Source organism: Stegostoma tigrinum, chromosome 15 (genome assembly GCF_030684315.1).
Source record: "Stegostoma tigrinum isolate sSteTig4 chromosome 15, sSteTig4.hap1, whole genome shotgun sequence".
Taxonomy (NCBI): Eukaryota; Metazoa; Chordata; class Chondrichthyes; order Orectolobiformes; family Stegostomatidae; genus Stegostoma; species Stegostoma tigrinum.
This window is the reverse complement of record NC_081368.1, coordinates 66155737-66182149: the sequence shown is the minus strand read 5'-3', so window position 1 is coordinate 66182149 and position 26413 is coordinate 66155737. Positions and strand designations below refer to the sequence as shown.

At 43.2% G+C, this 26413-nt stretch overlaps 1 protein-coding gene across 5 annotated transcripts in view; it reads left to right on the top strand.

Annotated features, from left to right (window-relative positions):
* si:ch211-26b3.4 (connector enhancer of kinase suppressor of ras 2) overlaps positions 1-26413 on the top strand; it is a 554826-nt gene that overhangs the window by 184267 nt on the left and 344146 nt on the right. The gene's annotated exons all lie outside the window — the stretch shown is intronic.

Below are 26413 nucleotides of genomic sequence, written 5' to 3'. Positions count from 1 at the left end.
CTGTCACTCTCACCTTACCTCTGGAAGTCATCTCTTTTGTCCATGTTTTAACCAAGGCTGTAATGAGGTCAGGAGCTCAGTCGCCCTGGCAGAACCCAAATAGATTGCTTGATTGCACTGTTGATGACACATTCCATCACTTTATGGATGATCAAGACTAAACTGATGGGGCGGTAAATTCAAGCCCACTGACTCCCACAGCTACTGAGAATACACCTCCTCCCACACACCCTCCTGCAAAAATTCCCTGAAAAAATTCCATCCCCTATTCCCAACTCCTCCGCCTCTGCCATATCTGCTCCCAGGATGAGGCAATCCACTCCCGCACATCCCAGATGTCCACGTTCTTCAAGCACTACAACTTTTCCCCCCACAGTGATCGAGAATGCCCTTGACCGCGTCTCCCGCATATCCCGCAACACATTCCTCACACCCCGCCCTCGCCACAACCACACCAAGAGGATCCCCCTCGTTCTCACAGACCACTCCATCAACCTCCGGATACAATGCATCATCCTCCAACACTTCCGCCATCTACAATCCAAACCCACCACCCAAGCCATTTTTCCATCCCCACCCTTGTCTGCTTTCCGGAGAGACCACTCTCTCCATGACTCCCTTGTCCGCTCCACACTCCCCTCCAACCCCACCACACCTGGCACCTTCCCCGCAACTGCAAGAAGTGCTACACTTGACCCCACATCTCCTCCCTCGCCCCCATCCCAGGCCCAAGATGACTTTCCATATTAAGCAGATGTTCACTTGCACATCTGCCAATGTGGTATACTGTATCCATTGTACCCGGTGTGGCTACCTCTACATTGGGGAAATCAAGCAGAGGCTTGGGGACTGCTTTGCAGAACTCCTCCGCTCGGTTCGCAATAAACAACTGCACCTCCCAGTCGCGAACCATTTTAACTCCCTCTCCCATTCCTCAGACGACATGTCCATCATGGGCCTCCTGCAGTGCCACAATGATGCCACCCGAAGGTTGCAGAAACAGCAACTCATATTCCACTTGGGATCCCTGCAGCCCAATGGTATCAATGTGGACTTCACAAGCTTTAAAGTCTCCCCTTCCCCCACTGCATCCCAAAACCAGCCCAGTTCTTCCCCTCCCCCCATTGCATCCCAAAACCAGCCCAGCCTGTATCCGCTTCCCTAACCTGTTCTTCCTCTCACCCATCCCTTCCTCCCACCTCAGGCCGCACCTCCATTTCCCACCTACTACCTCATCCCGCCTCCTTGAACTGTCCGTCTTCCCTGGACTGACCTATCCCCTCCCTACCTCCCCACCTATACTCTCCTCTCCACCTATCTTCTTTTCTCTCCATCTTCGGTCCGCCTTCCCCTCTCTCCCTATTTATTCCAGAGCCCTCTCCCCATCCCCCTCTCTGATGAAGGGTTGAGGCCCGAAACGTCAGCTTTTGTGCTCCTGAGATGCTGCTTGGCCTGCTGTGTTCATCCAGCTTCACACTTTGTTATCAGTAATTTGCCAGGTTGGATTTGTCCTAATTTTTGTGTACAGGGCAAACTTGGGCAATTTTCCACATTGTCAGGTAGATGCCAGTGTTGTAACTGTACTGGATCAGCTTGGCTAGGGGAGCAGCTTGCATAATTTGAGCTCATTCAGCAGGCTTTAAGGTTGTATAACAATCATCGGCTAATTACTGCAATCAAATCTGTTGGGAGCATTTTTAATTGAAGGAGTATTCTCTCCAGTCTTGGCCACAAGCAGAAGTAGGCCATTCAGTCCATTGAGTCTGTGCTGAAATTCAATGAGATCATGCCTGATTTCTAATCTCAGATACCACCTTCCTGCCTTTTCCCCATAACCGTTAATTCCCTAACTGATTAAAAATTTGTCCTTCACGTCCTTCAATATACTTAATGACTCAACATCGACAGCTTCTGTGTCATAAAGAATTCCACTGATTGATTACCATCTTGGAAAAGAAATGCCACCTCATCGCTGTCTTAAATAGTTAACTCCTCTTTCCGGTCTCAGACCAATGCCAAAGGGAAACTCCTATTCCACCAAGTCCATTCAGGATCTTGTATATTTTAATAGGATTTCCTCTCATTCTTTTAAATTTGAATGAGTACAGGCATAACCTATTCAGCCTCTCCTCATAAGACAGTTCCTCCATTCCTGGATTCCAGCCAGTGAGCCTTCTGGACTGCCTCCAATGTCAGTGTATATTTCCATTGATAGACCAAAAGGAATCACTGGTTCTAAGTTACATATAAAAGCTCCAATCACTGGCTCCAATTTCTCAACCTTAAGGCTAATTCCCTTCAAGAAGTGTTACCACGGTCAGACATCCATTAAACTGAAAATGTTACATCTGGCATTTGGTGAAAAAGTAAATCACATTGCAAAATGTTAAGCCATCAAAAATGTCAACAGCTTATCATATTTTTGGTTTTCTGAACTTCACTCCCAAACTGATTTAATTCAAGGCAGACAGAAAGGAAAATGATCATTCAAAACAGGAGGTAGGTGAGGAAAATTACTTACAATGAAGAATAAACTTTTATTGATTCATCTGGTCGGCAAACCACGCTGGTTTATTAACCAAAGCTTTGATCCATAAAAAATTCAAGTTTCTTTCCACAGCTGTGTTCCCTAAGCCAGCCAGTTGTATATCCCTTTCAAAACACATTACTTTTAAGAAATATGAAATAACTTCCAAACATTGGTCAGTCACTTAGTGACCGATCCGTCTTTAGGATGTTCCTGTTCTAAAAATGCTGATCTCAATTCTAGACCGTGATGGCACCCTGGATGAATCAACAGGTCCAGTCATTGAAAAGACTTGAAAAATCCTTATCTTTAGAGTTTTGTTGCACTTACTAAACTCACAATGTCAAGTTGATGAAATGCTTGGAGCCGATGAATGATGTTGAGGGCTGGGGGCAGGAATTAACAAATCGCACACAGCAAAAAACCATTGAACAAATGAAAATGAAACTATTAGAAAGAAAATCAAATATGGCAGAAGTGTGTTACAAGTGTCCTGATAACATCAAAGAGAAGCTCTCCAGATAGATATATCATCAAAACAATACCATAACAAAAGAGTCTTCCACTGAGAAAGAATTAGGAGTGAAGTCGTGGTGATGAATATATATTAAAACTAAGCAAAATGGAGGCAGGTTAACATACTCCCAGTTCAACTAAGGGCTTCATTCACAACAATGTCATTATGTAATAAGAAATGCAGTTATTTTCCTCAAGCAGGCTGTTGGGATTCTTTTGCAACCAAGGAGGCTGGTGTTATGATGGAATCACTCTTCAGCAAATCAAACCAAGAGACTACATTGAAATCATACTGAGTTTGGATTTGTGCATTCGATATTGAAGTGACAGCATTTATTACCTATCCCTGGTTGTTCTGGGACTAGGCGATTGGCTGCAGTCTTGAACTGCCACAGTCTGTGTGGTGAAAGTGTTCTCACAAACGTGTTGGGTTGAAGAGCTATGTATTGCTGAGACGGGGCACAGGGTGACGAGGAGAATCAGCTGGTAACATTGTGATATTGCTAATTATTACCCTTAATATATGCACCGGGCATGTTTATACTCTCATCACCAGAACATTTTGTGTAATTAACCAGGCACCCATACACAATATCAGCTGCAGAATATGGGAGATAGATGTTCCCTTCGAGGTTCCATAAGTAGAAGGCAAAGCACATGGAAGGTGAATATGATTTAGATAGTATGAAGAGTTATGCTCCAAATTAAAAGGCAGAATGTTAGTGGTAATAAACTACGGATTACTAACTGAACTACATAGCAATTGGCAGAGGGCACATAAGTATAGCAAAACAGATACATGACTGATGTAGGAGAAATCAGCTTCTGGTTTATATGACATTGACATCGGGACTGGGGAAAGTCAGATCTGTGCATGGGATGGTCTGCGCCCGAATAGAGCTTGCTAGGTTGTCCTAGCAAACCCTATACCTAGAGAAGTAGAGAGGACCACAACCCATAATAATAGGGGTAAGGAATCAAGTCTAGATAGATGTAAGAAATCAAAGTGCAGAGCCAAGGCTACAGACCATAATAGAATAGACTTTACTGTTACATGTATTTGAATGAGTGCAGTGAAAAGTTTGTTATGTCACCTTCTGGGCCTTGGGTGTAGGGGGCCTAGGTATAGATACTTTTAAGTGTAGTTACAGAGTGGAAAAAACAATAGATTAGCATGGGAACAGTTGAATAAGTCCAGATGATGATAAGTAAGTGACAATAAGTACTTGGGTTCCAGTCCGAGAACATGAGGCCATGCTGCCTTCATGTGCTGCCTCCATCCATTCTGCCGCCGCTCTGGGAATCGGCCTGTTCTCTCTGCTCTGCTGCGGGACTCAGCCATGCTCGCCTCACTCCTCGACTCCAGTCTCCAGGCAGGGCAGTGGGAAGAAAAGAAAAGCTATGGAGAGGAAAAAAAAATACACAGAAAGGAAAGGGAAAGAAACTGGCGAGCAAAGGAGCTCTGACTGGAGCATCCTACTCTGCTGCCATGTGGCTGATAAACCCATGCACTGTTATAGTGATAGTAATCTGGGAAGTGGAGGAGTGAGAATGAAAGAAGCAGAGAGAAAGAAACCTTACAATACCCCAATTGTCACAGCTAGGTATTGAAATGGTAATATCTTGGGTAGCACTGCTGTCTCCCAACGTCAGGGACATGGACAACTATCCACCCTTGGGAAACCACCTGTGTGGAGTTTGTATATTCTTCCCATGTTTGTGTGGGTTTCCTCCGGGTGCTCTGGTTTCCTCCCATAGTCCAAAGACGTGCAGGTTAGCTGGATTGGCCGTGATAACTTGCCCGTAGTGTCTAGGTTGATCATCCATGGGAAATCAAGGGTTAAAGGCATAGGTTAGCAAGGGGGGTCTGGGTGGGATGCTCTTCAGACGGTTGGTGTGGACCTGATGGGCTGAATGGCCTGCTTCCACACTGTTGAGATTCTATGAAAAGTCAAATCTAAAGGTTCTGTATCTAAATGCGGGTAACATTTATAACAAAGTAAGCAAATTGATAGCATGATAGCTTGAGTAAATAAATATAAATAAATATGACGTGGCTGCATGAAGACAAGGATTAGGGCCTGAATATCGAGGATATATGACTTTCAAAAAGAATAAGAAATTATGTAAAGATGGAGGGGTAGCACTGATAGTAAAGGATTGCATTAATGGAATAGTTAGAGATAACCTAGGTTCAGGAGATCAGGATGCTAAATTGTTTAATGTGAAATAAGGAATAGTAGGGGAAAGAAGATATTAGCGTGTGTCACCTGTAGATATTAGATATCTAACCCCACTAATTAAAGATAAAGTGTACAAAAATATATTCTATATTTGGGTATGTGTGATAAAGGGTTGTCAATAGTTGTTGGTGACTTTAACCTATCTATAAATGGGAAAAGTCAGACCGTGGGAGCCTGGAGTTCACAGAATACTTTTCTGGTAGTTTCTTAAAGCAACATGTTCTGGAACCAATCTGAGAGTGAGTTACAATCAATTGGGTATTGTGTAACATGGGAGGATTAATTAAGGATCTCAGAATAAAGATTCCTCTAGGTTGGAGTGACCATAATATGATTGACGTTTACGACTAGTTTGAAAGAGATAAGAGCAGGTCTGAGACAAGTATTTTAGACTTAAATCAGGGCAACTACTTGGGCTTGAAAGCTGAGCTAGTGAAAATGAACTGCACTACTCGGCTAGGGGATGAATCATAAGCATTGCAAAGGTGGAAATTTAAGGGGATATTTCAGAATATTTAGGAACAATACTTTGAGGAGCAAAATCAAGCCATTAAGCCCCTTGAGCCTGCTTGAGCTGTTAAGAAAGGTCACTGATGTGTTTGTGTTTTGAATCCCCATTTCCATCTATTTCTGACAACCTTAGGCAAGGGAACTTCTACCTTAAAAATATTCATTAAGCCTGATCTCCAGCACAGTGCAGGTCCTCACTAAAGTAAGTGGTCAGTTGCAGATTTGTCAAGTATCTAAATGAGGAATGTGAAGAACCTGACTTATGTTCAAACTGAAAGGATTTGTCTAAAGATGTGCAGAGTAGGTGGATTGGCCATGCTAAATTGCCCAAAGTGTCTGGGGATGTTTGGGTTAGGTGGGAAATGCAGGGGTAGGGGAATGGGGTCTCGGTGGGATGCTATTTGAAGGGGCGGTGTTGACTTGTTGAGCTGAATGGCCTGTTTCCACCCCGTAGGGACTCGAAATGATTTGAATATAAATGGATAAAGGGAAAAAATGCAGTAAAATGAATCTGTGTAGCACCTTTCGGATACTTTCTGAATCAATCTGTTCAGAGATGTTATTAGTCACCTTTGAAGTAGGTGGCTCTTGAATTTGGGACTACTAGTCGGTAGATAGGGATGCTACCGTAATGCTACACAGGCACCCATGCAGCATCTTTCTTTCCCTCATAATGTTACAAAATACTTCCCAATCAATTAAGTACTTCTCATTGGAGTTTTTGCAGTAAAATCTAGCAGGTAGTTTGCAAGCAGCAAGATCCGTTATGCAGTTTCATGATAAATAACCAGATGCCCTGTTATATTGCTAATTTTTGAATGTTGGCCTGGGTATTTACAGGATTTCTCTGTCCGTCTGAATAATATATCTTGGGACATTTTGTGCCCACTTGAGTAGGAGGTGGAAGGCTGGGCCTTGATTTAATACCTTGATGTGGCTAGAGTATGTGGTTGAGTGCAACAGTTGCAGGTAATTTACTTGCTGGCAAGGTTAAGAGGTTACGCAAGGAAAGATGCTTTGTTTGACAGTCCAGGGCACAGCCCCGAAAGAGATCAGCGCACCTTGTCTTCTAGGAGATGACACCTTAATCGTGAATATTTCTCCGCGCTCTGGACAGCCTTGCCCTCCTATAGGGCTACTGCCGAGCACATCAGTGTTTGAAAATATAGCTTCGTAATTTCCCAGAGAGCCGGTTGTGCTAGGTGTTGCTCGTGGTCTCGGACTGTGTGGTATGAAAAGTTAATGAAAAATGACCGTCAGACCATGGAAGCTGTTCCACCTCCAGGAGGTGATGTAATATGTAGCAACCTCCTTCTCCTGAGATGTGGGACAGTAGTTGGTATCCTCTGAGGAGGACTATCTTGACAACTGTTATGTAATATTTCAGGAATTCATTATCCTCTTCTGAAAATACGCCACTTTAGGAACTCACAAAAAATCTCTTACTCCTAGATATTTTGATTGTTGCTAGCTTTATTGTGACAGTAAGAAGCTGTACTGTAAAAGGACGTGTGGAAACAAAAATCTTACAATATACAAAAGACAGGTTCCATGGCAAGAGAAACAAAGGCAGAGGCAAAATATCATTAAACAGCAGGAATTTCTTTGAGATAACAAGGTGTAGAGCTGGATGAACACAGCAGGCCAAGCAGCATCAGAGGAGCAAGAAGGCTGACGTTTCGGGCCCAGACCTTTTTCTGAAGAAGGACCTAGGCTCGAAACGTCAGCCTTCCTGCTCCTCTGATGCTGCTTGGCCTGCTGTGTTCATCCAGCTCTACACCTTGTTATTGCAGATTCCCCAGCATCTCTAGTTCCTATTATCTCTGAAGGAATTTCTTTGAGTTCATTCAAGACTAGTTTTAAGAGCCTAATAGACTAGCTCATGAAGTATGGGTGGCAGTATAAAACATGGAGCCTGAAATAGAGTTTCAAACAAGTTTAAATAATTTTATACATATTGAACAAAGGTATGCTCTGGCATTGATTGAATTCCTGAATGGTGCTCTCTGAATAGGCTTGGATGGACCTGCTGTTATCCATGTATGCATAACCCTGGCAAAACTCCATTCTGCCACCACATTCCTGCAAAGGGATTCTTTCCAGATGGTGCCATATCACATTTAAGTTTCTCCTTCTTGCAAATGATCTTGGTGACCGCAGGAATTTCTGATTCTTGCAAAACTGGAGTGTAGTTGGATCGAGATTATGAGTTTACGTTCTACATTGGCACAGTTGAGATTATAGGGCCATACCCCATGTGAATTTTACAGAAAAACTAACATCTGTCTTTTAACTCATTATTATTATTACATTAATTAACATTATTATTCCTCAGCCGGCATCAGTAAAATTGATGATCAGGTCACCAACACATTGCTGTTTGAAGGATCTTATATGCAAATTGACTTCCAATCTTACATTGCAAATCCCTCCTTTTCAAAATGACTGCATTGACTGTAAATATACATCGCAATGTCCTCATGAGAAATGCTCTATAAAAGCCTGTTATTTTTTCCTTTATGTAGGGTTGAGAACAAGGACAAAAAGGTTTAAGGTAATCAAAAGAAGCAATGTCGACATGAGGAAGAAGTTTTTTCATGCAGGGAGTGGTTAGGAAGTGGGATGAAGTGTTTAATAAGAGTGTGTGAGAGACCACCTTAATGGAGTCATTCAAGAGGGAGACAGTATATGATCTGAAAAGGAGAATGTGCAGGGCTGTGATGAGAAGACAGGGGGCACCAGGCATATTGCTCCTCTGAAGTTCCAGCAGAAACATGACAGACCAAATGGCTGCCTTCGGCTCTAGTTCTGAGCATCGGTGGGCCTGTCTTCAGATTCTAATGTGGAGGGGACAACCAACCAGCTGGATCTCATTTTTCAAAACATACCAATCTTGCCCTCTTCCCTGTTCAGTTTAGTTGGCCCAGTGTCCACGGATTGACCCAACCTTCATGGTTGTTCATTGACCCTCCAAATATTACTTATCCATGTACTTATCCAAATGTCTTTTAAACATTGTAATTGTACCCACGTCAACCACTTCCTCTGGAAACTCATTCAACGCGGGAATCACTCTCTGTGTAAAGAAGTTGTCCCTCATGTCTCACCTTAAAAAGTACTCCCTAATCTTGAAATTCCCAACCCTAGGGAAAAAAACACCTGCCATTCACCTTATCTATGCCCCTCATGATTTTATAAACCTCAATGAGGTCATCCCTCAATCTTCTACTTCTCAAGTAAAAGAAGTCCCAGCCTATCCAGTCTCTTCTCATAACTCAATTGCTCTATTCCCAGCAACATCCCGGTAAATCTTTTCTGAACCATCTTCAACTTAATAGTACCCTTCCTATAACAGGGTAACCTGAGGTTGCCATATTTGATACATCTGTGGGTAGCAGTAGGTTAAAAAAAATGTGTTGTGGTTAGTCTCTTACAGAGACCACAGGATATTTCAGGCTAGTGGATTAAGTGCATTCCAAGATTTACTAGAGAGCGAGAGAGAAAGAAAAGTAGACCGTCTTAGACCAGCTAACGAGAAATCTGTTTGATACTATGTCCTGCTCAGTCCTACCTCCGTCCCACATATACAGAGAAACCATCAACTCTTATCTCCCTGTGATCATTTACACATATATTAAAACATTTCATTCTTATACAATGAACGAAAAACTTCCGTCATCATCTTTTATCCAGTCTACAGGAATTTGTTCATACTTGCCTACTTGCAATGTGGGTAGAGGCCCTTGGTGTACAAGGTTCCTCTTGAGCCATTTCTGCTGATGTGGATCCCAAGGGTGTTCAAAGTTCATGCCTGCTAAAATGTACCTTACAGTGCCAGCTTGTAAAATGTAATCTTACTCCTGTTGTGTCCCCTTTTTATAATATCCCTCTACAAATGTACTGCAATACCCAATAAACCCAAACAAAGATGTTGTCTGCACGATTGATGACACCTTTGTTAACATTTTTGCTGGTTCTCACAGACGTGAAATATTTTGCATTTATATTCAATTCCAGTCTAGTGATGGGCTGGAGCCATGGGACTATTGAATCTGGAATTGCCCAACACTGAGCCTAATCAACATATGGTCTCAAAGACTGATAATTAATTGCCTTTTGAATAGTGCAGACCTCTGAGCTTCTCAATTAAGTGGTTATATAATTAATGCTTAAGACTTTGGCTGCTAGCTCTGGTTAACACATTGCATTCAGTTCTTGAAATCCAGACTAAAGTCACATATCACTGCAACTGTGAGCAGAGTTTCAGTTGAGATTACAATGAAATACCAAAAAGTTGGAATGTATCCAACATGCAAAGTCCAAATAAGAACAAACAGGAAATCGGATTGTCAGGGTACACATATGAAAACTCTCTTATTGGAAGGGATATGATTAGTTCCAAATATGTATATGATGCGCAAAGAGCATTGAAGAAATCAATAGGAATGCAGGAGGGAATCTTGTGGATGAAGTCACTGTCAGTCCTTAATTTACCATGGCTCTTTGAAAGTGTACCTCATCATAGTCTACTGTCTCATTTAAGAAGGGCGACTGTGGTGACTTTAACCCGAGCATTGTCACCATTCCTCAGGCAAGGAGCAAGGTTCCTACAGCAAGGTCTCCATGCTGACCTGGGCCAATACGGAAAGTGGACCTGCAGTGTTGGCGTCACTTTGCATTATAAACCATCTGAGCAGCCAACTGATCTAACCAACCTCTTAGTCTCAGCATGAAATTCTTTCTTCCAGTTGCCCAACCGTTCGTGTGTGTGTGTGTGTGTGTGTGTGTGTGTGTGTGTGTGTGTGTGTGAGTGTGTGTGTGTGTGTGTGTGTGTGTGTGTGTGTGTGTGTGTGTGTGTGTGTGTGTGTGTGTATTATGTTGAAGGAAGGATTTTTTAAGGGCACTGATTTGCTGGGTACTGGGTACATCAGCCAGACGTTTTACTTCTGAGGCTTCAATAATCAGAGCAAAGGGATGGAGACCCAAAAAAGTTGCTCCCCGTGTATCTCACTCTGTTGCAGGATTTAAGGGGCTGCAAAGAACTAAACTCTCCCAAGGGTAGGAGGAAGAGGAAAAACAAAGCAGATATGCATGAAAGTCGTCAAAGAAGTCATCAGCACTGGTGTTCCTTTCCAGGAAACAGTGCACTAAGAAGTCAAAAGACAATGTCAGGCCAGTGACATAACACTTTAAGGCGTCAAGCCTCATAGTCTGACTTTGCTATCATTCTCCTCCACAATATCCATTTGACTTTCACCTTCTTGATGTACCCCTCCCTGTGTAAGTATCTCTTCATGTACCCATCCTCCAATATTCACACATCCTCATCTTATTGCCTTTTCAGAGCCAAGCCCTACAATTGACCTCCACAAATAATGTCCTGCTATATTTTCACATGAACAATGATGAATACTCAATGGCTTCATTCGTGAGAAATACGCAGTAAATTAAATTCCAACTATCCCAATACCATCATTTTCCAGTACTTGAGAACCAAAGAGTCCCCTTCAGTATCTATTCTTCATCATTTTCCCATCTTGAAAGTTTAATAACTTCTTCCTTGGTTATTCACACAATTGAGCTTAGATTGTCTCAGCTTTGAATAACCCTTCAGGGTTCTAACTAAACACTTCTGGTCTGGAACCTTAAAACCAAAAAACCCAAAAACCCTTACACCCAGGTAACATATTTCCTATCTTTTTCTGAACTAACTCCTTTTCCTAGGAGAAATTGGTTCAAGGATTTATCTTCAGGAGGAGTTCTGGTAACAAAAAACAAAAGCTTTCCAAACTACATGCTTTTCCTGAAGCAGGAACAAAATTAATACCTGATTCTTTTAACTAAAAGTAAAGTTATACTCTTCCATATATACTCTGCTGACTTATAAATTCTTCCAAAGCAAAAGCAAATCTCCATGACCACCCGAGGACTTCTTTCTTTCACTGTGGTTCAAAAAATAAATCATATCTACAGAAATACTGGCAAGTTTTTTTATTAATTCAGGGGACATGGATATCGCTGGCTGGCCAGCATTTATTACCATCCCTTGTTGCCCTTGAGAAGGTGGTGGTGAGCTGCCTTGTTGAATGCTACAGTCCTCCAATTGTGGGTTGACCCACGATGCCATTAGGGAGAGAATTTCAGGGAGTTGCTAAGAAACAGTGAAGGCACAGTGATCTATTTCCAAGTCAGGATGGTGAGTGGCTTGGATGGGAATTTTCAGGTGGCAGTGGTCCCATACAGCTGCAGTACCTCTCCCTCTAAGTGGAATTGGACATGGAGTTGGGAGGTCCGATCTTAGGATCTTGGACAAATTTCTTCGGTGTACATTGCAGATCATACACACAGCTGCAAATGAGTGTCAGTGGTGGAAGGAATGAAATTTTGTGGATGTGATACCAGTCAAAGTGGCTGCTCTGCCCTAGAATTGTGAAGTTTGTTGAGTGTTGTTGGAGCTGCACTTCCAGGCAAGCGCAGAGTATTCTATCATACTGCTGACTTGTGCCTAGATGAATTACAGGCTTTGGGGAGTCAGCAGATTACTCACCACAGTATTCAACCCCACTGATCTGCTCTCGTAGACACTGAATTTAAATGACACGTCCAGTTGAATTTCTGGTCAACGGCACCCCATAGGATGTTGGTGTTGGGGGGCTTTAGTGATGATATTGCTATTGAATGCGTGGAGTAGTGGTTAGATTTGTCACGATTAGGAGGTGGTCATTACTGTGCATTTGTGTGGCATGGATGTGACTTGCCACATGTTGGGCCAAGCCTGGGTGTTGTCCAGATCTTGCTGCATTTGAACATGGACTGCTTCAGTACCTGAGGAGTCACAAATGGTGCAGAACATTGTGCAATCATCATCGAACATCCCCATCTGTGACCTTATGATGGAGGGAAAATCATTGCTGAGTTAGCTGAAGACGGTTGGGCCTAGGACACTGACCCGAGGAGCTCCAGCAGAGATGCCCTGGAACTGAGACGACTGATCTCCAACAACCGCAACTGTCTACCCATGTGCAAAGTATGACTCCAACCAGCGCAGAGTTTTCCCCAATGCCTACTGATACCAGTTTTGCTAAATCTCCTTGATGTCACACAGTTGAATGTGGCCATGATGTCAAGGGTTGTCGCTCTCAACTCACCTCTGGAATTCAGCCATTTTGTCCATGTTTGAATCAAGGCTGTAATGAGATCAGGAGCTGTGTGACCCTGGTGGAACCCAAACTGGGGGCTACTGAACTGGTTATTGCTGAGCAGATACTGTTTGATGGAACCGTTGATGACACTTTCCATCACTTGACAGCAGTAGACCGATGGGACGGTAATTGGCCATGTTGGATTTGTCCTGCTTTTTATGTACAGGCTATACCTGGGCATTTTTCCACAATGTGTTGCAAATGTAGTGGAGCAGCTTGGCTAGGGGATTGGCAAGTTCTGGAGCTTCAGTAATTTTGCCAGAATGTTTTCAGGACCTATAGTCATTGCAGTATCCTGTGTCTTCAACCATTTCTTGATAATACGTGGAGTGAATAGACAATAGACAATAGGTGCAGGAGTAGGCCATTCGGCCCTTCGAGTCAGCAGCACCATTCATTATGATCATGGCTGATCATCCACAATCAGTATCCTGTTCCTGCCTTATCCCCATAACCCTTGATTCCACTATCTTTAAGAGCTCCATCCATCTCTTTCTTGGAAGTATCCAGTGACTTGGCCTCCACTATCTTCTGGGGCATAGCATTCCATATATCCACCACTCTCTGGGTGAAGAAGTTTTTCCTCAACTCTGTTCTAAATGGCCTACCCCTTCTTTTTTAAATTGTGAACTCTGGTTCTGGACTCATCCATCAGCAGAAACATGCTTCCTGCCTCCAGAGTGTCAAATCCCTTAATAATCTTATACGCCTCAATCAGATCCCGACTCATCTTTCTAAACTCAAGTGTATACAAGCCCAGTCGCTCCAATCTTTCAACATATGATAGTCCTGCCATTCTAGGAATTAACCTTGTGAATTTACGTTGCACTCCCTCAATAGCAACAATGTCCTTCCTCAAATATGGAGACCAAAACTGCACACAATTCTCCACTTGCAGTCTCACCAGGACCCTGTACAGTGCAGAAGGACCTCTTTGCTCCTAAACTCAATTCCTCCTGATATGAAGGCCAGCATGCCATTAGCTTTCTTCACTGCCTGCTGTACCTGCATGCTGGCTTTCATTGACTGATGTACAAGAACACCTAGATCTCATTGTACTTCCCCTTTACCTAACTTGACTCCATTTAGATAGTAATCTGCCTTCCTGTTCTTGCCACCAAAGTGGATAACCACACATTTATCCACATTAAACTACATCTGCCATGCATCCGTCCACTCACCTAGCCTGTCCAAGTCAGCCTGTATTCTCATAACATCCTCCTCACATTTCACACTGCCACCCAGCTTTGTGTCATCAGCAAATTTGCTAATATTACTTCTCATGCCTGCATCTATATCATTAATGTATATTGTAAACAGTTGCAGCCCCAGCACCGAACCTAGTGGAACCCCACTGGTCACCGCCTGCCATTCCGAAAGGGATCTGTTTATCACTACTCTCTGATGAAGGGTCTAGGCCGGAAACGTCAGCTTTTGTACTCCTGAGATGCTGCTTGGCTTGCTGTGTTCATCCAGCTACACACTTTGTTATCTTGTTTATTACTACTCTTTGCTTCCTGTTAGCCAGCCAATTTTCAATCCAAGTCAGTATTTTGCCCCCTGTTCCATGTGCCCTAATTTTGATCACTCATCTCCTACGTGGGACTTTATCAAAGGCTTGCTGAAAGTCCAGGTACAATACATCCACTGGTTCTCCCTTGTCTATCTTCATAGTTACATCCTCAAAAAATTCCAGAAAATTAGTCAAGTATGATTTCCCCTTCGTAAATCCATGCTGACTCTGACCTATCCTGCTACTGCTATCCAAATGAGTTGTAATTTCATCTTTTATAATCGACTCCAACATCTTCCCCACCACTGATGTCAGGCTAACAGGTCTATAATACCCTCTTTTCTCTCTCCCTCCTTTCTTGAAAAGTGGGACAACATTAGCCACCCTCCAATCTGCAGGAACTGATCCTGAATCTATAGAACATTGGAAAATGATTACCAATGTGTCCACAATTTCTAGAGCCACCTCCTTAAGTCCCCAGGGATGCAGACCATCAGGTCCTGGGGACTTATCAGCCTTCAGGCCTAACAGTATATCCAACACCTTTTCCAGCCTAATATAAATTCCGTTCAGTTCATCCATTACCCTAGGTCCTTCAGCCACTATTACATCTGGTAGATTGCTTGTGTCATCCCTCATAAAGACAGATCCAAAGTACCTATTCAACTCTTCGGCCATTTCCTTGTTCCCCATAATAAATTCACCTGTTTCTGTCTTCAAGGGCCCAATTTTAGTCTTAACCTTTTGTTTTCTTTACCCATACCTAAAAAATCCTCCTTTATAATTTTGGACAGTTTGCCTTCGTACCTCATTTTTTCTCCGTGTGTTGCCTTTTTAGTTATCTTCTGCTGCTCTTTAAAAGCTTCCCAGTCCTCCGGCTTCCCATTCATCTTTGCTGTGTTATACTTCTTCTCTTTTATCTTTATACAGTCCTTAACTTCCCTCATCAGCCACGGCCGCCCCTGCCTCCCCTTAGGATCTTTCTTCCTCTTTGGAATGAACAGATCCTGCACCTTCTGCATTATATCCAGAAATATCTGCCATTATTGTTCCACAGCCATCCCTGCTAGGGTATTGAACCATTGAACTTTGGCCAGCTCCTCCCTCATAGCTCCATAGTTCCCTTTGTTCAAGTGCAATACTGACACTTCCGATTCTCCCTTCTCCCACACAAATTGCAGATTAAAACTTAATATTTTCTGGTCACTACCTCCTAATGGCTCCTTTACTTCGTGGCCCCTGATCAAATCTGGTTCGTTGCTCAACATCAGATCCAGAACTACCTCCTCCCTGGTAGGCTGCAGTACCAGCTATTCTAAGAATCCGTCTGGAGGCACTTCACAAACTCCCTTTCTTGGGGCCCAGTACCACCCTGATTCACCCAGCCTACCCGCATGTTGACATCTCCCATAACAGCTGCGGTAATACTTTTGCGACAGGCCAATTTCAACTCCTGATTCAACTTACACCCTACATCCTGACTACTGCTTGGGACCTGTAGATAATTCTCATTAGGGCCTTTCTACCCTTAGAATTTCTCAGCTCTATACATACTGACTCTACATCTCCTGATTCTATGTCCCCCCCTGCAAGCGACTGAATATCATTCCTCACCAACAGGGCCACCCCACCCCCTCTGCCCATCAGTCTGCCCTTTCGATAGCACGTATAGCCTTGAATATTCATTTCCCAGGCCCTGTCCACTTGAAGCCACGTCTCAGTTGTCCCCACAACATCATATTTGCCAATTTCCAACTGAGCCTCAAGCTCATCCACCTTATTTCTTATGCTTTGTACATTCATATGTAATATTTTTAATTTGTTACTCCCCTCACCCTTCCTATCAATCCCTATTTCACTTGGCCATACTGTACAATCCCGTCTTGAGTTTTCTGCTCTATTGATTCTGTTGTCTTTCTTAACTTCTCTTATTCTCACTTTCCCTTTAACTTCATTCTTAAATTTCCAGTTTGGCCCCTCCCCCCGTGACTCTGTTTAAACACACCTGTGTTGCAGTGGCAAACCTGCCTGCCAGAATGCTGGTCCCCCACCTATTAAGGTGCAACCCGTCCCTCTTGTACAATTTATCCTTACCCCAAATCATACCCCAGTGATCCAAGAATTTAAATCCTTGCTTCCAGCACCAGTTCCTCAGCCACACATCCAAGTCCCTTATATCCTTGTTCCTGCCCTCTCCAGCCCGAGGAATTGGAAGCAAACTGGAAATAACCACCCTGGAAGTCCTGCTTTTCAGCCTTCTTCCGAGTTCTCTGAAGTGCTGCTGTAGAATGTCCCTCCTCTTTTTCCCGATGTCATTTGTGCCGACATGCACCACCATCTCTGGCTCTTCACCTTCGCCCTTGAGGATTCCCTGCATTCTGTCAGTGATTGAATTTTCTGAAGACTGATATCTGTAACGCTGGAACCATTGGAGGGTCCCAAGATGGATCATCCACTTGGCACATCTGGCTGAAGATTGCTGCGAATGCTTCAGCCTTATCATATGCACTGATGTGTTGGGCTCTTCCATCATTGAAGAGTGGGATATTTGTGCAGTCTCTTCCTCCAGTGAGTTGATTAATTGTCCACCACCATTCATAGCTGTATGTGGCACGACTGCAAAGCTTAGATCTGATTCATTGGTTGTGGGATAGCTTAGCTCTGTCTGTTACTTGCTGCTTATGCTGTTTTTGGTGTGAGTAGTCCTGTTCAGTGGCTTCACCAGGTTGATACCTCTCTTCAGGTATGCCCGGTGCTGCTGCTGTCATGCCCTCCTGCACTCTCCATTGAACTAGGGTTGATCCCCTGACTTGATAGTAATACTTGAGTGGGGGATGAGCTGGGCCATGAGGTTACAGATTGTACTGGAGTACAATTCTGCTAGTGCTGATGGCCAAAGCACACCATGAATGCCTAGTGTTGAGTTGCTAGTTCTGTTTGAAGTTTGTCCCATTTAGCACAGTGGTAGTACCACACAACACGATGGAGATTATTCTCAATGAGAATGCGGGACTTTATTTCTAGAAAGACTGTGTGCAGTGGTCGCTCTTACCAATACTGTCATGGGCAGATGCATCTGCAGCCGGCAGATTGGTGAGGATGAAGTGAAGCATGTTTTCCCCTCTTGCTGGGTCCCTCACCACCAACGCAGACCTAATCAAGCAGCTATGTCCTTTAGGACCCAACCAGTTCAATCTGTAGTACTATTGCCGAGCCACTCTTGATGGTCAACATTGAAATCCCCCAGCCACAGTACATTTGGTGCCCTTGCCATCCTCAGTGCTTTCTCCATGTGTTGCTCAACATTGAGGAGTACTGATTCATCCGCCAAGGTACGTGATGATGAACTGTGAATTTCCTTTTCCATGTTTAACCTTAAGCCATGACACTTCATGTGGTCCAGAGTTAATTTTATGAACTCCTAGGACAGCTCGCCCTCGACTGTATACCACTGTGCTGCCCCCCCTGTTCTAGGTCTGTCCTGTGGAAGGGACAAGACATATCCAGAGATGGTGTTGGTGGTATCCGGGACATTGTCTGTCAGGTATGATTCCATGAGTATGACTGTGTCAGACTGTTGCTTGACTAGTCTGTGAGACAGCTCTCCCAGTTTTGGCACTAGCCCCCAAATGTTATGAGGAGGAGTTTGGAGGGTTGTCAGAGCTGTTTCTGCTTTTGTCTTTTGTAGTGCCTAGGTCGATTCTGAGCGGTCACCTGGTTTCATTTCTTTGTGGAGAATTTGTAGCAATTGGTACAACTGAGGAGCTTGCTGGGCTATTTCAGAGCGCCGTTGAAAGTCAACCACATTGCTGTGGGCCTGGAGTCACATGTAGGCCAGACCAGATGAGGGCGACTGATTTCCTTCCCTGAAGAACATTAGTGAGCCAGAATGTTTTTTCCGTCAATTGACAATGGTTTTATGGTCATCACCAGATTCTTAATTCCAGATTTTTTTTATCATTAAACCCCATAACACAGACAGACCAAAACCCAGGTGCCACGACTTCAAAATTCATACTACGAGATTAATGATTTTATATATCTCATTTATTTCACATCATCCTGACTTATCTTTGCCTGTCAAAATAGCAGTTGACCCTAAATCTCAATATTGATTCCAATTATTTGTCCACCCTCGAGGTCAGATGAACCTGCTTGTAATATTTTGCTTGTTCTTCTCAGCCTTTTTAAGTAATGGTACAATATTTGCCAACCTCCAATCCTCTGGTACCTTACCTGCATTGAGCAGGGATCAGAAAATGATCATCACAGCATTTCTGAAGAAATTTCTGATTTCTGAAGAAGGGTCTAGGCCCAAAACATCAGACTTCCTGCTCCTCTGATGCTGCTTGGCCTGCTGTGTTCATTCAGCTCTACACCTTGTTATCTCAGATTCTCCAGCATCTACAGTATCTACTATCTCTGTCACAGCATCATTTATTTCCTCACTGGCTTCCTTTGAAAAGGCAACAATACAATTGCTTTTCACTTCTCATCCTGCTTACTCTAAAATTTAACAGCCCTCAGCATTGATTAGAATGTCTGCATCATTCCTCTTCTTTCTGAGACTAAATATGAGGAACCGTGGCCACATGTTCTGCATCCACTTATAAAATCCAGGAAACAGGAATTTGGACATGTCAGAGTTTACATTGGTTCCACCTCAGGAAATGAACCTTGAAACAGTGAAGGCATAGGTCAATGTTTTTGGTAGTTTTGGGAGGGAGGTAGAGGCAGATGTAAAAGAAAGGGTTGTTTTGGCAAGTGATCATGTGTGGAGTTTGATGCTCATTGCAGAGTCAAAATATCCAATGTATACAGTCAGATTCAGAAGAGAGCAGGGCAGACATGTTTATGGACATAATCAACAGTGGAGAGAAGTTACGGAGATGATCACTTTTATTTTTTGTGATGAGGGCTATGTTACTAGGCAGAGAATAGTGTGGTCTGATAGTGCATGATGTGGTCTGGTCAGTTTTAATAATGGACAAGTAGCTGGCTTTAGACTGGTCACAATTAAATCTGGACGCTTTGGACATGATGTGGTGTCTGAGGTTCCACAGTCTTCAGTTGCTTCATCTTTAACATTCTCTTCGTCAGAAAATGAGAAGATTGCACACTGTTCAGCACTATTTGTGACTCCTCAGATACTAAAGCAGTCTGTTTCATTGTGTAGCAAGACCTAGACAGCATCCACGCTTGGGCTGATTAGTGGCAAGGACCTGTGATGTTCAATGGCATTACCATTACTGAATGCCTCCTCATTATTCCTATTCTGAGGTTACCATTGTCCAAAAATTTAAACTAGATCAGTCGTATGAATACTTGGAATATTAGAAGCACATAAATGCCAGGGCATGAGTAGCTCCAACAGGACGGAATCTAATTATTTCCCTGTGACACGACTATCACTGAATCCCTCATCACTAATCCTATTTTGGGATTACCATTGACCAATAACTTAAACTGGATCAGTCATATAAATACTTTGTCCACAAGAACATGTCAGATGTTGAGTCATCTAGCTTAAGCAACTCAACTCCTGACTTCAAGGCTTGTCCGTTGTCTTAAGGCACAAGTGAGGAATATGGTGGAATACTCCCCACTTCTCTGGATGGGTGCAAATCCAACAGCACTCAAGAGTCCAAATATGTCCAGGAAAAAGCAGTTTTTGATTGGTGTACAGTGTCCGACGTGCGCATAAATATACAAACTGCAGTGCAGCGACTCACCAAAACTGCATGGGCAACACCTTTCAAATTCACGACTTCTCCCACCCAGAAGAAGTAGGGCAGCAAATGCTTTGGGAGCACTGTCATTTACACATTCCCCTCCAAATCATTCAGCAGCTTGACTCTAATAGTGTCGCTCTTCCTTCACGGTCCCCGAATCAAAATCCTGCAACTCCCTCCCAATAACAGCACGTCTCCCACCTGGACTGCAGCAGCCCAAGAAGGTGATTCAGCACTACCTTCTTAAAGAGAGCTAGGGAAGGGAAATAAAGACTGAATTTGCTAGTAACACCTGCCTCCCATGAATGAACAAAAAGCATGTTGGGATGATACAAGGAGGAGCAAGTATGTGGCTGGAAACTGGGGCATTAAAGATTTAGGCAAGATAGCAATTGAGCTGATTGACAGCATCAGCACTTATGTACTTACACCTGTCCAGATTTAGTTTCATGCATTTTGTCTTGTACATTCCTTGCAATATTGAATTCCACATTCATACCATACTCTGAATGATATAATTTCTCCTAAATCCTTGTTGGATTTGTCAATGACTATCTTGTATTTATGACTACCAGTTCAGATGGGACAGAACGTTGGAAGACCTGGTGAGTTGGGCAGAATGCTTTAGGAATATTGAAAAGGCCACATTTATGTGTGCCAGGAGTTGTGGTATAGAGATTTTATTTATCCTAAAGAGAGCTATGGATGATATGACCAGCAAGGATTTAAACCATGTAATGGGCAAGGGGACCATCGGGTATGGTACAAAACGGTGGAAGTGACTGAAGCAGCCAAACTTATGGGACAGTTAAGCCATAAGCTCCATGTATTTGACATGGAGATATTGCAGAAGGAACTGAGAAGGAGAAGCAGTTTCTCAATGAACCACGTACCAAGAGAATCTTGAAGTAGTAGTGGCTTCTGAACGGGAGATGTGCTACATGTTGAAGTCATTGGAGATTAAATTGAGAAAGATAAAGGAAAAGAAAATGTTAGCACAATAACTTGAATTGAAGGGGATGGAATGGATGAGGCAATAGTGCAAAGTGTTGTGAGAAATGGCAAAGAGAACAATATGCCCAACAAGAGGAGATAAAATGAATGTAGATGAAAGTTGAAATTCTTGAGCATGCGGAGTGTGAATAAACCTGAAGGTAAGGGTGGAAAGAGGTTTTGGTATGATGTCCTTAAGTGACTGAGAAGGGCTGTGGATAGTAGTGGATTTGAAGTGCTTCAGGATGTTAGTCATGGCTCACAACAACTCCAGCCCACCAGATTGCCTTGATCCTTTGCAATCTGCCTACCAGCACAACCTGTCCACAGCAGATGCCATCTCCCTGGCCCAACGCGCTTCCCTGGAACATCTGGATGACAAGGATCACGTTGCTACTTTTCACGACAACTTCCCATTCAGCACCGTAGTTCTAAACAAACTCATCTTCAAGGTCCAAGACCTCTGTCACTGCTCCTACTATGCAACTGAGCCCTCAACTTCCTATACTTGTTGTCTGCAATCAGTGAGAATAAGCAACAACACCTTCTCCGCGAAAATCCTCAACACCGGTGCTCCATGAGGCTGTGTACACAGTCCCCTACTGTACTCCTCATATGCCAAGTTCTGCCCTAACTCCATTTACAAGATTGTCGATGACACCACTGTTGTAGGTTGGATCTCAAACAATGACAAGACAGAATACAGGAAAACGATTGAGCAGTTAGCAGCATGTTATAAAGACAACAATCTCTCTATCAATGTCAGCAAAATGAAGGAGCTGGTCATTGACTTCAGGAGGCCATGCCCCATCTGCATCAATGGTACTGAGGTGAAGACGGTCAAGAACGACAGGTTCCTGGGAGGGATGATCACCAGTAGCCTGTCCTGATCCACCCATGTCAACGTGACAGTCAAAAAACCACAACAATATCTCTACTTCCTCAGGAGGCTAAGGAAGCTCAGCAAGTCCACAAAGACGCTCACAAACTTTTAAAGATGCACCATAGAAAGCAGTCTATCTTTTTTACATCACGGCGTGGCATGGCAACTGCTGTTCCCAAGACCACAAGAAACTATGGAGAGTCGTGAACACAACCCACTCCATCATGCAAACCAGCCTTCCACCCAGTGACTCCATCTATACTTCCCGCTGCCTCAGAAAAACCACCAGCATAATCAAAGACCCCTTCCACCCGAATTATGCTCTCTTCCACTGTCTTCCTTTAGGCAGGAGTTATACAAGCTTGAAAACACGCATGAACAGATTCAAGGGAGGGAGAGATAATGGGAACTGCAGATGCTGGAGAATTCGAGATAACAAAGAAAATACGAGATAACATTTCTGATGAAGGGTCTAGGCCTGAAACGTCAGCTTTTGTGCTCCCAAGATGCTGCTTGGCCTGCTGTGTTGAACAGATTCAAGAATAGCTTCTTCCCTGCTGTTATCAGCCTTTTGATCAGACCTCTCAAATGTGAACAGCAACAACAAAATCAAAACTGTTGGAAAAGCTCAGCAAGTCTGGCAGCATCTGTGAAGGAAAAAGCAGAGTTAATGTTTCGGGTCCAGTGACCCTTCCTCAGAGAATGTTGATTCTTATCTCGCCCTCTGTACCCTCTCCACAGCTGTAACACTGTATTCTGCAACTCTATTCTGCTACTCTGACGTGCTTTGTATGGTGCAATCTGCCTGTATAACATGCAAAACAACACGTTTCACTGTATTTTGGTACATACGGAAACAATAAATCAAATCAAATTTGAAGGAGTTGCAGGAGGGAAAAGTTTTCACGGAGAACAAATGAGCTGGAAGCATAAGGAGTTGAAATGATAAAAAGCCTGCGGAGAGAATCAGACTACCACTGTGCTTGCCTGGGTGGAATATTATAACTGAATGAGGTGATCCTGGGGAATGGGAAATAGTCATTACTCGCATTGAGCTCTTTATAATATTCAGGTTGCAAAATCAAAGCAATTCATTACAATCAGTATTAAGTATCAGTATAACATAGTTTCATTATCTTATTATGGTTATTGCCGGACTATGTATTCCCATTACGAATGACCATTTTACGATATGTCTACACTTCCAGTTCTTGACTGTAGAAACAAGTAGAGGCAGATTCTCAGTCTGTAATTGAAATGTGAAGTATTTGGGCACAATTAATTGGTAGACTCCTCAGTTCATTGTTTTAACATATTTTCAACTGAGGCATCATTATGCCTGCAAATTTTTTCTAGTTCAATGTTAACACATCGGTGCAGGTTCTAACAATCTTACTGTTTCTAATGTGTGCTTGGGACATCTTCAGTTGGCACAGAGCTGCCCAAATCATAGACCGTGGACAGCTATGTTTCGGAAACTGGTTTGTGAAGATTGGACAGCGGAGTTCACTTTTAATCTACAAGCTAAATCTCACTGTGGGATTTGGAACCCTGACATCAGGCTGAAAAATGCATTCTGCGCACATATTTACAAACTGAGGGCCCAGTTAGCTCAGGTGGCTGGAGGGCTGATTTGTGATGCAGAGTGATGCTAACAGTGTGGGTTCAGTTCTCACATTGGCAGAATTTATCACACCTTCTCCCCTTGCATGAGACTCATAAGTTAAACCACCACTAGTCGTCTCTGGCTAATGAGAGAGTGCCATATGGCCTGGTAAGACTATGGTAACATAATCTTTTAATCACTAACAGCTCAGTGACTTTCAGTGCAATAGAGGACAGGAGGGGCTGTCCTTGACATTAAGACTTCATCTGGCAGAGTGTAGCATCAAGGAACCTGAGCAGAAATGGACTCAATGGAAATTGAAAGAGAATTTCCACTGATCGGAGTCCTACCTAGCACAACTGAAGACGGTTCTTGGTGAATTATCTCAGTCCCAGAACATCACAGAAGGGCTGAAGACGGTTCTTGGTGAATTATCTCAGTCCCAGAACATCACAGAAGGGCTTCCTCACTGTTGTGTCCAAAACATCAGCCACCTAGTTTATCAATAATTTACCTTCTATTGTAATGTCCAACATGAAAATATTTTCTGAGGGTTGCACAATGTTCATTACAATTCGTGATGCTGATGCAATCCATGTCCAAAAGTAGCAAGACCTGGGCAATATCCAAGCTTCTGCTTATAAGTGACAAATAACATTAATGCCACATAAATGCCAGGCATTGGCCATCTATGGCAATCTAAACATTGCTGCCTTGACATTCAGTGGCATTACCATCACTGAATCCCTCACAATCAATACCCTGCGGATACAATTAAAACTGAACTGGACTAGTCATATAAATACAAATGACTCCCTAAAGTCTGTCTGCTATCTACAGGGCACAAGTCTGGAGAGTGATGGATATTCCTGACTTACCTGGATAACTGCAGCTTCAGCCACACTGAAGAAGCTCAGTACCATTAGGACAAAGCAGGTCACTAGATTGACACCTCATCCAACACCTTTAAACATGAACTGCCTCCATCATTGATGCACAGTGGCATAGTGTTTACCAGTGTGCAGTAAACTCCCAAGAATCCTTCCACTGCACCTGATAAACTGGTGACTTCTGCCACCTGGAAGCTCAAGGGTAGTAGATACATGTGGACACTGCCACTGGCATGTTCCCCTCCAAGCCACTCACCAAACTGACTTCACTGTTGATGAGTCGAAATCCTGGCATCGTCTCCCTGATGGCAGCATATGGATTACAGCTGTTCAAGAAGGCAGCTCACCACCACCTTCTCAAGGATAACTAGGCCTTGGCAAGAAATACTGACCTAGCCAGAGATGCCCACATCCTGTGAACAAATCTTAAAAAGGTTGTTGTAGGTAGGGACTTTTGGAACGATGGTTTATGCTGTGAATCATGAATCTTGCAGCTCTGGCAGACCCCAGAACCTGACAGGGAGTTGGCCTCGAAAAGGTGACAGCTGATCAACGTTGCAGCCTACTTCCTACCTGCAACTGGGAAGCATTCTTGGTGGAGAGATAGTCACGAGGGACTGTACCAACACAGCCTTGCACTATTTTAGCTTGGAGCCTGGAGCTGTAGAAGGGCTGCTTTTGCTGCTGTTTGACGACTGGTGAATAGATCCTCTTAGTCAACACCTGGCTCAACTGCTGTTATACTAGTCAATGGAGACTTCAAATGTAACACCTAATTACCACTGCAGTGTAGTCCACAAAGAGAAGAAAAGAAATAACTATGCTCATACTCTCATCATGGATGGCCTGTGTACGGTAGTGTTATTTGACAGTACACTACTGGCATTTCACCAACATGGTAATTACCATTGGTCTGCACTGTATTATTAAATTGGTCTGTAATGGAATGCTACAGTTTGATTGCATACCAATTAAGTTAATTATTGTAGGGCAAATCAAATTGAGAAACCAGCCAGCAAAGTATTCTGCAAAATAAATAGCTTCTAAGTGAATGTGCTGTGTCTGGTAATAATTCAAACTGATTTACCTGCTATCGCCGGACTCCACGTGGTGTTTGCTTTGGTCATTGATGCAGTGAAGACAGAACGGAGGAAGCAAAATTCCCATTGGAAGAGGGCAGGTTCTCCTTGCTACGCAATAGCGACGTCCGTGCAACTATCCCTTTTACCGATTGTAATTGATCGTGTTTTGAGAGCAACTACAGTTCCTGACCCTTATACTGGAAGCTACTGGACATATCCAGGGAAAGACTGATATGGCATTACACATTCAGAACACTGACAAATCTAACAGTCATGATCCAACTATCTCAGAGCATTTTTGTGTGATTAATGACTGTAAAGGAAATGGCATTGTGTATATCAAGAGAATTCTGATTAGAAAGCAGTTGGGATTGTTTACTGCATCAACTAACTGGGAACTCACGTGAATTTGTGAGGACTTTTAATTCTGTCAAAGTGAGTGATTCTGTCATGTTTGGGACATTGGATTTAAGTTCTAATTTAGAAAAAATGTGGACTAACAATTATCACGGTCAAAACACCTCTTATGCAAAATTACCTACATATTTTATAGTTTATATTGCATGATGTCAACTGAAATTCCCTTGTTCTGAGCTTTTACTAAGCAAGCCAGAAGATCCATTTCATTTTTAAAATGTCGAGCTGATTAAAATTCAGGAGGTGATTTGAACTTTGGGATTGGCAAGGCAAGCATCAAGTTTACTCTGCTTGCTGAT